We start from the raw sequence: 14,136 nt of genomic DNA on the forward strand, positions 1-14,136 counted from the left end.
TTACTGATTGAAAAGAGACTTTCTTTTCGGGAACATTCAGTGTCACGCTGGTAGCATGTGGTTAATTGATACATCCATGACTCGTAGTTAGACAGGGTTCTGTTGTGTGATTAATATAGCGTGCACTGAAGATGGGGATGTGAAAGAGTGAGTCGAGCTCCATCAGAGACTGAAGTCACATGAGACCGTGCTGCAGTGCCCAACCCAGCTGTGTTACTGTAGCAGAGAGCAGCAGTCACAGAGAAATAGCACCATCACCAACGGCAGAGACAACTTGAAGGCAGCGGCAGTCTCTCAAAAGAAACACAATATAGATCCCTTTGGAAACGGCAGTAGAAATGAGCAGGTAGGCACAACCAGCAAAAAAAAAATTCAACTGATGTTTAGGATTTGAGCAGTTTGTAAGGATTAGGTACAGTGTTGATAAAGAGGACTGGCAGAAGGCCTGAGACGAAACAAAATGTACAGAAATCAACCGTTCTAGTAAATGGAGATGTATGAAAACAATTGCATTACAAAGTTAAAAATAAAGTATATTTTAACTTTGTATATGACTTGAACAATTTGCAGCATGCGTTTCCTTCCAGTCAGAGATTTGTCAAGCATCTAACATCATACCTTAGAGATATCTAAAAACCTTCATTAAGTAAATTCCACTTTATCAGGTTATTATAATTTCAAATATTTCTTGCCCCTTGTATGAGGTGTCACAAACAATCATAGAAGTGAAGTAAATAATCTACTGCCAAGCCTTACATAATGCTAAGCTCAGCACAAAGAAGTGTCCAGCAGTGGCCTTGATTGACTCACCATCTGATCCTGCCTCACTTACCGGAGAAGGACTTTATTTGGCATATATTTATGTCAGAGCTCAACAAAGATTTCAAATGATGACTTCATTGGCAAGGTCAGCATTTATTGCCCATCACTAATTGCCTTGGAACTGAGTGATTTGCTCGTCCATCTTAGGGGGTTATTAACAGTCAGCCAGGATGCTATCAGTCTGGAAACACATGTAAGCTGGACCAGATAAGAATTTAAATGCCTTCTCTTTGGGGAAACCAAAACTGTTTTTTTTTGCAACAGTCTGTGATAGTTCCATGGTCACCATTACTGGGACTAGTTTCATATTCCAGATTTTATTAATTGAATTTAAATTTCACCAGCTGCCATAGTGGGATTTGAACCTGTTATATACTGCATGTATTGGACAAAAGAATGCAAAGTGAAAATACATGTAGTTGAGTGCAGCCAACAACAGTAATGTTGAACAGCTGTTAACTCTACAAATGCTTAATCTAGACTGAGGCAAAGCCCATGAAGCAGCCAAGGACATCACAAACTATCCATGTGTCTAGACTGTTAAGAGACAACCCCAAATACATAACGTTCCTCCCCCTTTACTAGTCGTATAGCTGCATGCCAAAACTTGCTCTCCTCTTCAAAACAATGGTCTTTTGGAATCATCTCCGTTTCTTAATATTTGCAACTGCTGATTGTGTTCTACTCTCTCGGATATCACCTGTGGCAAAAGGTAGTTCTTAGCCTTTTGCTTCAGTAGTAGTAAAACTAGGGATGTGTGTTGTGTTGTGATGTGTTGAAACTGTTTAGCAAGTGATTTAATGAACCTTGGAGGCTTTCAGTGAATGCTTCAAGGACTGGACAAAATTTCAGCTAAGTCATTTGTTGATGGGTGGTAGGGTGCTGATTATATGTGTTGGATAGCACTCACCTTTATATAGCCTTCAAACTCTTGAGCCATGAATTGTGGTCCATTATCACAATTTGTTCTGGTTTCCCAAATCTGGTGAGAATCTCATTGCACTGGCTGTCTTTTCTTCAGCACTCCACTTATGAATGGCCTATTTTTGCACAGAGTTAACTTTTTCTGGGCGGCAGCTACTTTACAGATCTTCGTACCTGCCCCAAGTAGCAGCAAGTTCCATCAAAATGGTTATTTGTAAAACTGTTGGCAGACTTAAATTTCATTAGTTAGTAATCTCTGCTGTATAGTTTCATTCCTCAATCCACAAATCAGACAGTCTAAAGCCATATCAACCATCAAATTAATTCACTAAATCACATAATCTGTACAGTGGCGAAGGAGATAATTCGGCCTAATAAGTCTGCACCACTAACACAGTATCTTACCCAGGTTCTCTCCCCCACTCTATCCCCATAGTCCCACACATTTACGTTGACCAATCCATCTCACCTACATCTTGGGACATTAAGCAATTTAGCATAGCCAATCCACCTAACCTGTGGGAGGAAACACACGCAGATAAGGGGAGAACATGCAAACGCCACAATGACAGTCATCCAAGGCTGAAATCGAACCTGGGTCCCTGGCGCTATGAGGCAGCAGTACTAACTGCTGTGCCACCATGCTGCACTTGCTCCATGAGGTGCTTTAGGGTCACAGCAAATTGTTATGTGTTTTCTCTTTTTAACTAATTTGTCTCATGGAACATAAAAAGCTCTGCAAAAATTGATGGTTTGGGTGAATAACGGTCCTCCAGTATCTTAGTTAATTCTTGATATGTTTTGCCACCAGGTTTCTCTGGCTGGACCAGAGTTTGGAGTAAATTAAAAGTTTTACTGCCAATGATGTTAAAAAAAGCAGAGAATACAATATCCTTAGAGATCTTGTTTGTTAGGATATAGTACTGAAATCTTTCTGCATAGGACTTTCAATTCTCTGATTCTTCCTCGAATGGGCCAATGGTGCCAAATTGTCCCACCATTTTACAGCAATATGGAAATCATAAAATCCGTAAAGTACTGAAGGAGGCCATTTGGCCCATCAAGTTTGCACTGATCACAGTCCCATCCCTGAATCCCTATTTTTTACCCTGCTGGTTCCCCTGACACTAAAAGGCAATTTATCATGGCCAATTAACCTAACCCTGGAGTGTGGGAGAGCATCCAGACAGACACAGAGAGAACATGAAAATTCCACACAGACAGTAAACCGAGGCCAGAATCAAACCCGGGACCCTGGCGCTGTGAGGCAGTAGTGCTAATCATTGTGCTACTGTGATTTGCTGAGCAACTTTCCTTGAGATGCTTCCCTTCATATAAATGGTCTAGCTTATTTTGTAAATTGTAATATGAACCAATTGCAGCAGTTTTTCTTAGATTTAATGCACAAAGTCTAACTCGCTCTAACTTGCACCTCATCTAACTGCTCCCAATGTGAGCTCTGGAGCCTAAACTCCTCATGGTGGTGGTTTTAATTTTTGGTATAACCCTTCTTTTCTGCCCAACAACTGTACCAAACCAGTTGATAAGTGCAGCTCCAATTTTCTTTTCCTTATGCTCAAAATCAATTTAATCTGCTCCTCGTTGCCAGAATTCTGTTTATCCTGCACTCGTAGGTCAAAAAAATGTGAAGTAATAGCATATGGAATTGGGTACAAATGACAATGCAGGTTTATTGAATAGCTGTTAACTCTACAAAGGTTTGATCTAGACTGAGGCCAAGACATCAAAAACTATACACGTGACCAGACTGTTAAAGTGACAGCGCAACAACACCACAACAACTCCAAATACATAACAGAACCCATGTCCCCAAAGCGTTAGCCTGGCTTATGATTAGGTTCTGCTTAGAGGATATTTATATATATATATGTGTTGGTGAACAGCTCATGTGCTAACATCTGAACTGTTCCATTTAACACCACAACCCCTTCTCTCACTCTCCCTCATTTTGACACCATAGTGTAGAGTATTGAACATTACATTGTTCATTTCATATGCCTGAGACTACTATACGTGCACATACCACAAGAGGGAGTTTGGAATTATGTTTAATAACTTATGTTTAATAGCTAATTCCAAATATCCTTGACTGACCATATAATTGTTTTTGTCCCAAGAGCTTCAGACGTCTCATTTATGAATAATTTTTTGATAAAGTTTTATTCAATCCCATTGTATTTTGTATTCTTATTGATTATAATCCAATGCTTGGAAGTTTGTCAAAGGTTTTCTAGAACTCCTAGTAAACTTCATTGCAAATTTTCAATATTTGCAACATTTGCAAAGAAATTAGTGGGACTGGTCAAACAACCCTCCCATTTCTAAATTCATGCTGTCTAACATTGCTTTCAAATACTCCTTCAATCTACTCCATAGTTTCCATAATTGCGCCGAGTATTAATATAAATTTAACTTTTTAATCTGGTAAATCAGAATCCTTTTCTCATGAGCAATGTGAGACCAATTTCAACATTTTCAACAGTCGATCAAGAAGCAGTCAGGAAGCTATTGGAGGGAAATAATAAAAAAATCCTTAGTTTAAAAGATAGGTATAAAGCCATTAAGTGTAAAGCCATTAAGTATAAAGCCATTGTATTCGTTCCTCTCAACTTTTTAGTTGACTGACCACAAATTTTACATGTATGTATTAAAATGTGTCACTTGGTTTCTAGAATCCAAGACATATATCAAGTTTAAGAATCACACATTGACGTGTGTTAATATCAAAGTAGTGACTTTTATGCTTAATGCTAAAAGGTCTGACTCTGCAAGAAGTATTCCGAGTGATAAACTGGTTTATCAACTGCAAAGCTGTGGAATTTCTATTTCAGGTATTACATGTTAACTTAAGAAACTCTTATATCAATAAAAAGTATTTGAACCTTTGGAAAAGTGCAGGGAAGAAAAGTAGAATTGGAACCTTTGGAAAATCTAGACATTAATGCAAGGCAATAATGAGACCAATGATGCAGCAATGCACACAAAAATATACTTCAAACTGATGATCACCATGGCATAGAAGCATGGGGAAGGGTTATAGTAATTGATATTTGGGGAGATGTGTCCCAAAGCTAATGCATGATGCATAACTCATATGCAGAACCAGACCCCTCACAACCTTTGCATTCTATTGATCCTGAGATGAACTTCCAATCGGTTGCCCACTCTATCATGAGGGCCATCTTCATCTGCCTGCATCTCCCAACCAGGCATTTGCCTCAGCTATCTGCTATAATCCACGTCCATGCCTAACCTCCAAACGTAACTATTTTAATGTTCCTCTTGCTCTTCTATTTTCCAACACACATAAATTGAACTCATCCAAAACTGTTGCCCGTATACTAACTTGCAACAAAACCCATTCAGCCATGCCTTTAGCTTCCTGCACCCAAGATCTGAAATTCCTTCCTGAAACCTTTCAACCTTAGTAGGTCTCTCTCCTCGTTTAAGATGCTGCATAAGAGATAACACTTTGACCAAGGTTTTGATCAGCTCAGAATATTTCCTTTTGAGGACCGTAATCAAATTTTGTTTGATAATAGTTTTGTAAAGCTCCTTGAAGTGTTTTACTGTGGACGTTTGGCCACTTTCCAAATTTTGCCCACAAGGATGCCAGCCCCTGGGGAGACTAGAAAATCCCAGCTTACGGTTAAGGTGCTATATAATTGCAAGTTGTTGTTGTTGTCAAAGGCTGAACTAGATAGGTTACAATATTCACTACAAAATAATCATCTGAGCCAATTTCCTTTCTATGACAAGGTCTGTCTACTGTCAGCTCCAAAACATCAATAACTTCACCTCAGCTACTGCCATGGAAAATCTTATCCATGTCATTGTTGCCTACAGACTTGACCAATCCAATACTCTCCTTACCACCCTCCCATTCTCCATTCTCCAACTCATACCCAACCCTGCAACAAGTAAGGCTCATTAGTCACCCATATGCTTATTGGCTACCCCAACACCCTCCTCCCACCCCAATCCCCCAAACCCCCTCCCCTCCCCACCACGCCTCCAATTAAATCCTCATCCTTACATTTAATTTCCTATATGTTTTGAGATCTCCTCTGGCCCTACAACCATCCCACTCCCACCTCCTCTCATACTTAACTCTCCATTTCCCTAATTCTGGCCTCTCGTTCCCCCCTTCATCCCACCACTGGCAGCCATCACTATGTTTGGCCCTTGCATTTGTACTGCCTCCTTACGCTCCTCCATCTTTATTTCCCTCACCTCCTTTAAGTTGCTCCATTAAGCTGATTTGTTATTTAAGTTTTAGTCACTGCTCCTAAACTATCTCGTCTTTGGCTCAGCATCCATTCTTTTTGTTGATTACAGTCAGGAATGTTTTCTTTCTTGCTAAATGCAGGTTATTGTTCAGCTAGCTTGTAGGGTGATCACAACATTAGCCTGGGGTGGCTGGTGCTCTAATTTCTTGCTTCATCTGTAGAAATGTTCAGTGGCACACTTGAAATCTGGAACACATCACATGATGAATCACATGGTGGTCTCCAGTTGAAAGGGTGCTTTTCAAATTAATGTCAAGATCACTGGCAACAAAGATTTCCTTATATTGTGGCCAGTTCATATGTACTACTTCTAAACATGTGCAGATTGACCCGATGGTAACTGCAACTTTAAAGAGGTATCATTGTCTTGTTGGGAACTTTTTTCATTTCTATGTTATCTTTCTGCAACAAATATTCCCAAAAATATCATGATGAAAGTCATTGCAGACACTGCTCTCCCATAAAATAATTCAAATTATTTTGACAGTTATTTGATGTCTGAAACCAACATATGATTTTGAATACCTACTGTGTTAGAAAGATGCATAATTGTGAAATTTAACTGGATTTATAAGCGCATTTCCTGTTGTGACCAGATTGCAAGCATGGGTTTTGGATTTGAGCCATTCCGTGTGTTTTGCTGTTGTGCCGTTTATTAAGTCTTTGGTTACTTGCATTTAGATACAGCCCTATCTGAAACTGCATTTCCCCTTCAATTAGCCATTTTACATCTCCATTTATTTTATTTCATTTTATATCATCCTTCTTTCTCTCCTCCATCGCTCCACTTTCCATTCCAGCTCTCCTTCTTTCCACTCTCTCCTCTCCCATTCCTCCCCTTTCAGGAGAACTGCCACATTCTTCAGGTAGTTGTTTAACAATCTGCATCGCTGTTCTGCCATTCACGCATTCTGAACACTTAATGGACACTTCTTAGCACTTTCTCAGCTTTCTTGTATCCTCATTTACATTCCCTTTGTCCAATTCTATGCCACACCCCTATCCCGCCCCACTCACCTCATAGTACAAATCTCTGCTGACTCTCTTCGCTCTCAACTCTGATGAAGGCTCATTTAGGCTCGAAACATTGGCTCTATTCTCTCCCCACAGATACTGTCAGACCCGATGAGATTTTCCAACATTTTCTGCTTTTGTTTCAGATTCCAGCGTCCACAGTATTTTGCTTTTAGCTATTTTACATAATTTGGTCTTAAACTGCTTCAAAGACAAAGATTTGTCCTGAAAGATTTGAAAAGGTTTTTAACAGAAAAGAAACATTCGGAGGAGTGGAGGACTTTGGGGAAAGAGTCCCACACAAGAGGACCTGCAAGCCATGGGATAAGGAAGGAAAACATGCACAGCGGGCCAGAGTCTGAAGACCAAAGAATGCAGAAGAGGAAGTGACACCAAAAGTGGTTGCAGTATGCAAGGCTATGGAGAAATCTGTTGATAGATTTTAAATGAGCTGGATTATAGGAGTCCATTGTGAATGTGTGAGGATCAGTCGGGCAAGCAGTGCTGCATGTGTGACAGAGGTGCTACATTTTTGACACAATTGGAGTTTGAATGGAGAGGAAGTAAGGCCAGTAGACAGCTATATCATTCTCAAGTGTTTCAATGCAGAATCACTGAGGTGAGGAGCAAAAATGGGCAAAGAAAGCATTTATATAGTGTCTTTCACAACTTTCAGGTCATCTCAAATGTCCTTTATACCTATCACGTACTGAAGTGTAGTCATTGTTCTAATGTAGGAAGCACAACTGGTAATTAGCACAGAGTAAAGTGCCACAGGCAATAATGACCTATGACCTATTTTAGTGATGTTGGTTAAGAGACACATGTTGGCCAGGACACTGGGGGGTGGGGGAAACACTGATTTTCTTTGTTCTTCACAGAGTATTGCGGGATCTTTCATATCCATCTGAGGGAGAAAACAGGACCTCAATCAGGGCAGGATTCCCTTAATGCTGCGTTCAAGCATGAGTCTGGATTATGTGCTCAGGTATTTGAAATGTAAATCAAAATAAGTAGTCTTGGTGATGAAGAGGATGCAGAATTTGAGACATAGATTCAGAATCAAACCATTTGGCATGTGTTGTTCTATTAGAAATATAGGCCAGAGAGAGGGGTGCATCAGGGAGGAGATGTCGCACGCAAAATCTTTGGGGTTACCTGAAATGCACCTGCTAGACGTTGCAAAAAATCTAAGACTTAAGGTCAATTACATAAAATTATACAATTTTTAACACTTAAAGACTGAGCCAAGTGAAGCTACACTTAAAAGAATTAGAATTAAAGCAATTTTTAATGAAATATAGAAAATAACTCTCCGGGTGGAATTTTGCCCTGCCCGCCACGGAATCGGAGCAGGCGAGGGTTGGACAATGGAAATATCCTTTGACTTCATGCGAGATTTTACGGTATCAGGACAAGGAAGGCTGTAAAATCCCATCCTAGTTGTCGAAGTCACTCTCTGTGTCCTGTGACTGTTAAAACAAAGAGACAGTTTTAGAAAGGTGAGTTGTTAATGTAAAATGTACAGAAATGTCTAGAATTATTAGTACCAGGAATTTTTAATTGTTTCACAATTGTAACCTGGACAACAATATTCTACCAACTAGCTACAGAAAGGCATTAAGAAAATCAAACATTTTAACAGAATTTCAATAAAGATGCTTCCTCCAAAGCTACTACAGATGTTAAGCCATTTCCATGATTATATTAAAGGGTGGCATAGTGGTTGGTACTGTTGCCTCATAGCACCAGGGACCTGGGTTTGATTCCTGGCTTGGGTCACTGCCTGTGCAGAGTCTGCTTGATCTTCCCAAGTCTGTGTGGGTTTCTTCCGGGTGCTCCGGTTTCCTCCCACAGTCCAAAAGACGTGCTGGTTAGGTGCATTGGCCATGCTAAATTCTCCCTCAGTGTACCCAAACAGTGTGGCGACTAGGGGATTTTCACAGGAACTTCATTGCAGAGTTGATGTAAGCCTACTCGTGACAGTAATAAAATAAACTTTAAAACTTTAATGTCTGTTAATCTCTTGTTACACAATCATAAACACAAATATTGTAAGATCCAATATCAATGCATACAACAGCATATCATACACTTGCAAATTTTCAGTTAGTGATTTCCTGTATCCTCTCTCATTTGCCACCTCCTGAGTAAATTCAAGAACTTGTTCTCATCTTCACAAATAACATTACTAGAGACCAACCAGAGCTTCCTGTGGAGTACAAGGCCTAATAATACCAGTTTATTTTTAATGGCTTCAGGATTCAGTCTACCATTTACCCCATTGAGTGAGTCAATGCAGAAGGTTATCAGTCTCAGAGTAGGAATGTATATACCAGCACAAGATCTGAGCCCAGACTGATGGTTGTGTTGCTGATCAGTGCTCCAAAAAGCACATCTCCTCTGCATTGACCCGCCACAAACCTTTTTGGGTCTGGGCCAGGTGGTACATGTGAACACTGGAAAACATGTCACCCTAACTGGTCATGTTCAGGGAGACCACTGGTACTGAGAAGAAGTGCAGCTCGTGTATGCCACTGTGAAATGGAGATACATCCATTTGCACAATGTTATGATGCTTCTGTGTGCCATAATGTAACATCATGAGAAAAGAGTCAACCTCCTGTACATAGTTCCCTGTATGAAGTCTAAAACCTAGACCATGAGGTTAAAGCTAAGGATCACCAACCCCAAGTATCTCTCTGGCCATGGTAGTGAGAAGGTTAAATGAGCAAATTTTAATTTGACGTGACTTGGAAACGATCAAGCACAAACTGCACCATGGCATATTTGAATTAAGTTAAAACAAATCTGGAAAAAGGAAAGGTTGGTATCAGTAAAAGTGACCATCTGTCAGATTGCTGGAAGTACCAAACAAAGGTCCTTTGGGGATTTTAGACTGTCCTTACCTGTTTGGGCCTATACACAACCGCACTCTCACATATCTGCTTTCCTTCTGTCTCTCACTATCTGCCACTGAAAACTATCATGGTGGAGAGAGCAGAGGTTTCTTCTGCTGTCGCCCCTTGATGCTCACATCAGTTTAGCGATTTCATGTCAGATGCCAAAGTTATGGGTGCCAGCAGAAACCAGAGCTCATGTAGGCTCCACTAAAAGGAATTCAAGTAGCAATTCGTCAAGGATCCATCAGTAAGAGAGCATTGGGTCAGAGCCAATTTGAGACTTCCAGCCTTCAGTCAGTCTGGTTTGTGACCTTCACTGGCTGGAAGTTGCTCTGAAATCACAGTAACTCTGGGCATTGACATCAACAGTAATAATATGGAGGTGTCAGCATTGGACTGGGGTAAACACAGTAAGAAGTCTCAGAATACCAGGTTTACCACCATCTTTAACCTGATGTTGCGAGACTTCTTACTGTACCAACAGTAATACCCAGAGTTGGAGACACCCACTCCAAATAGTTGAATGACCAAGATTTGTTGTCCAGGTGTTAAGAAAGCAGCAAGCAGAAATTGTAGCTTTTCATCTTCTTAAGGGTATATAAAAGTGGTAACACTCAAAAATAATGAATAGTGAACAAGATGCTGGAAAGACGTTCTATTGGTATCCTGATTAAGGCAAATGCAGACCGGGAAATGGGGCAGAATACTTGTTTCCTGAATACTAGCTTGTTTCCTGTAGGATTCAGGCTCTGACCTACTTTCTATTCAGAATGTATTCTCATTTTGAGCTGGACTCTAATTATACACGGAGAGGAGCCAGCATATTAATGAGGGACTTGAAGAGCTCCATTGTAACTTGTAATGTTTAGTTAGAAATCCATCTTAGTGAAACATTCATAGAAAGCTGATAAAAGTCCCAATTGAAAGGCACATAATGAATAAAAGCTGAAATATATTTGATTTAAATTAATATATTTATTTACCAACTAATTTTCAGCACATTGCAAGAGTTGCTAACAACTTCTGCCTAAAAGTCCAATTGATGTTTAAGATCTATTATCTTTTTTTGTTCCAGCTAATGTTTCATGAATTTCTCCCCTGTTTTCTGGATCATGGGAATGTCTGTATAATGAGTGAAGCAACAGAACTATAGAATTTTACTGCATGGTAGGAGTTCGTTTGGTCTATTTGTTGTGCTGGATTGACCCATTAACTTCCCCTTTGTCCACACCTTTTTGAAGTGTTCCTTTTTCAGATTTTTATCCATTTCCCTTTTTCAAAGTGACCATGGATTCTGCATTCACTAGTAGGGCATTCGATGCCCAAATGCCCCCTTTTTATCATTCTCTTCATTATTACAAAGAAATGTACTGTTCAGCAATTCTTTCTGAAAAATTGGCAGAGCCATAAAGAAAATTGAATTATCAAATTTGTAGTGTGGGAAGGGGTAAGTGCCCCTTGAAAAGTGTAGAAACATAAAAACATAGAAAATAGGATAGGCCGTTCGGCACTTCGAGCCTGCTCCACTATTCATTATGATCATGGGTGACTCAATAGCCTGACCCTGCCTTCTCCAACCCCACCCCCTCCCTCCAATATCCATTGATCCCCTCCAGTCCAGGAGCTATATATGACTCTGTCTTGAAAACATACGATGTTTTGGCCTCAACTGCTTTCTGTGATAGTGAATTCCACAGGTTTACCAACCTCTGCATGAAAAAATTTCTCCTCATCTTAGTCTTAAAAGGTTTACTCCATATACTTAGACTATGACCCCTGGTTCTGGATGCCCCCACCATCAGGAACATCCTTCCTGCATTTATCCTGTCTAATTTTATGTTGGAATTTTATGGGTTTCTCTGACATGGTTACACAGTGGTTAGCACTGCTGCCTCACAGTGCCAGGAATATGGGTTCAATTCCAGGCTTGGGTCGCTGTCTGTGCGAAGTATGCACGTTCTCCCTGTTCTGCGTGGGTTTCCTCCAGGTACTCCAGTTTCCTTCCATAGTCCAAAAGACATGCTGGTCATTGATGCACTGGTCATGCTGAATTCTCCCTCAGTGTACCTGAACAAGCACTGGAGTGTGGTGACTGGGGGATTTTCACAGTAACTTCATTGCAGTGTTACTGTAAGCCTATTTGTGACACTGATAATTAAACTTTAACATCCCCCCTCATTCTTCTGAATTCCAGTGAAGATAATCCGAACTGACTCAAATCTCTCCAATGTTAGTCCCACCATCCCAGGAATCAGTCTGGCAAACCTTTTCTACATTTCCTCTATAACAAGAATATCTTTCCTCAGATAAGGAGGCCAAAATTGCACGCACAGTATTCCAGGTGTGGCCTCACCAAGGCCCTATATAATTGCCACATGGTGATGAGCTAACTGCCCCATTCTCAATCTATTTTCACCCAATACCAATTTAGTAGGAGTCTCCTCATGGTGGCTCAGGCATTTGCTTGTTTCATGTGGGAGCTTGCTTGTAACATGCTGATTGGTCTAGTATGAGGGTTGAGCACATGTAACATTAATGTGGGACTGAGAACAGTACTGCCCACATAATGATATAAGAAGACACATGACCCAGACCCACTGTCAGAGTGTTACTCAGCAGAGTCATGTATGGATCTAAGGATGGAAACATCTCCTAGTCTGTCTCCTTTACTGAATATGTGTAAATAATTCTCATTGTTAGGTATGATTCCAACCACTGGAAGGTCTTCCTCCCTGACTGCAGTTTTGCTAGGGATCCTTGATACTACAGTAGGTCAAATGCTGCCTTGGTGTCAAGGACAATCACAGTCCCTCGTCTCTGGAGTTCGGCACTTTCGTTCATGTTTAAACCAAGGCTGTAATTAGGTCAGGAGCTTAGTGACCCTGGCAGAAACCAAACTGAATGTCAGTGAGCAGGTTGTTGTCAGCAAGTGCTGCTTCTCAGCACAGTTGATGACTCTTTCCATCACTTCACTGTTAAGCAAGAGTAGACTAATGGGGTGGTAATTGGCTGGTTTGGATTTGTCCTGTTTCTTGTGTGTAGCAATATCTGGGCAATTTTCTACATTGCTGGGTAAATGCCAGTGTTGTAGCTGTACTGGAACAGCTTGGCTAGGGGCACAGCAATTGCTGGAGCTCAAGTCTTCAGTACTGTTGTCGGAATATTGTTGGGTCCCATAGCCATGCAATATCTGGTGTCTTCAGCTGTTCCTTGATAACATTTGAAGTGAATCAAATTAGCTGAAGATTGACATCTGGACCTCCAGAGAGAAGGCTGAGTTGGATCATCCACTTGGCACTTTCTGGATGAAGAATGCTTCAGCCTTGTGCTTTGCAATGGACACGTCCATCATTGAGGATGGGGATATTTTGAAGCCTCATCCTCCAGCGAGTTGTTTAATTGTCCATCACCATTCTGAATTAGATGTCCAAATTGCAGAGCTTAGATCTGATCCGTTGGTTGTGGCATTGCTTAGCTCTGTCTATTACTTGCTGTTTATGCTGTTTGGCATGCAAGTAGTCTTGTTTGGTAGCTTCACCGGGTTGCCACCTCATTTTTAGATATGCCTGATGCTGCTCCTGGTATGCCCTCCTGCGTTCGTCATAGACCCAGGGTTGATCCCCTGGCTTGATGGTAACGATAGTGGTATGCTGGCCTATGAGGATACAGATTGTGGTTGAGTACAATTCTGCTGCTGCAGATGGCCCACAGCGCCTCATAGATGCCCAGTCTTGAATTGCTAGATCTGTTAGAAGTCTATTCCATTTAGCACAGGGGTAGTGCCACACAACATGGTGGATATCCCCAATGTGAAGAATCAACATGAGCATCAGAATATTGCTGGTAGCCTGCAAAAAATATTAAAATAAAGTCTGTTCATAAAATAGCTGGGGGTTTGCGACTAGGAGATTGGGAAGGCTGTGCAACAACATGGCCTGCTAGCCACCCAGTGTCTGTCAGAGGTAAAAGTCAATTTTGTGACTTGTTAAATTTTGTCACAAAATGGTCATTCATTCAAACAAGATTGACAGCTTGTACCTCAATGTAAGGTTAAAAACAGAAAATGCTGAGCATCTTGTGTGTGGCAGTGGCACCCTATCAGTGTGCAGAGCTGGAGTTGCTGGGGTCATAGGAAGAGTGGACTGGGAGTGGCTGGACACTCA

At 40.8% G+C, this 14,136-nt stretch overlaps 1 protein-coding gene across 1 annotated transcript in view; it reads left to right on the plus strand.

Annotated features, from left to right (window-relative positions):
- The first annotated feature begins 235 nt into the window (after window positions 1–235).
- Window positions 236–14,136, plus strand: part of rab9a (RAB9A, member RAS oncogene family) — a 45,040-nt gene continuing 31,139 nt past the window's right edge. Inside the window, exon 1 of the mRNA XM_080204009.1 lies at window positions 236–346. The gene's annotated coding sequence lies outside the window, so the exon portion shown is untranslated. The remainder of the gene's footprint in view (window positions 347–14,136) is intronic.

The sequence above is a fragment of the Carcharhinus amblyrhynchos genome, chromosome 15 (genome assembly GCF_965287045.1).
Source record: "Carcharhinus amblyrhynchos chromosome 15, sCarAmb.v2.hapA, whole genome shotgun sequence".
Classification (NCBI taxonomy): Eukaryota; Metazoa; Chordata; class Chondrichthyes; order Carcharhiniformes; family Carcharhinidae; genus Carcharhinus; species Carcharhinus amblyrhynchos.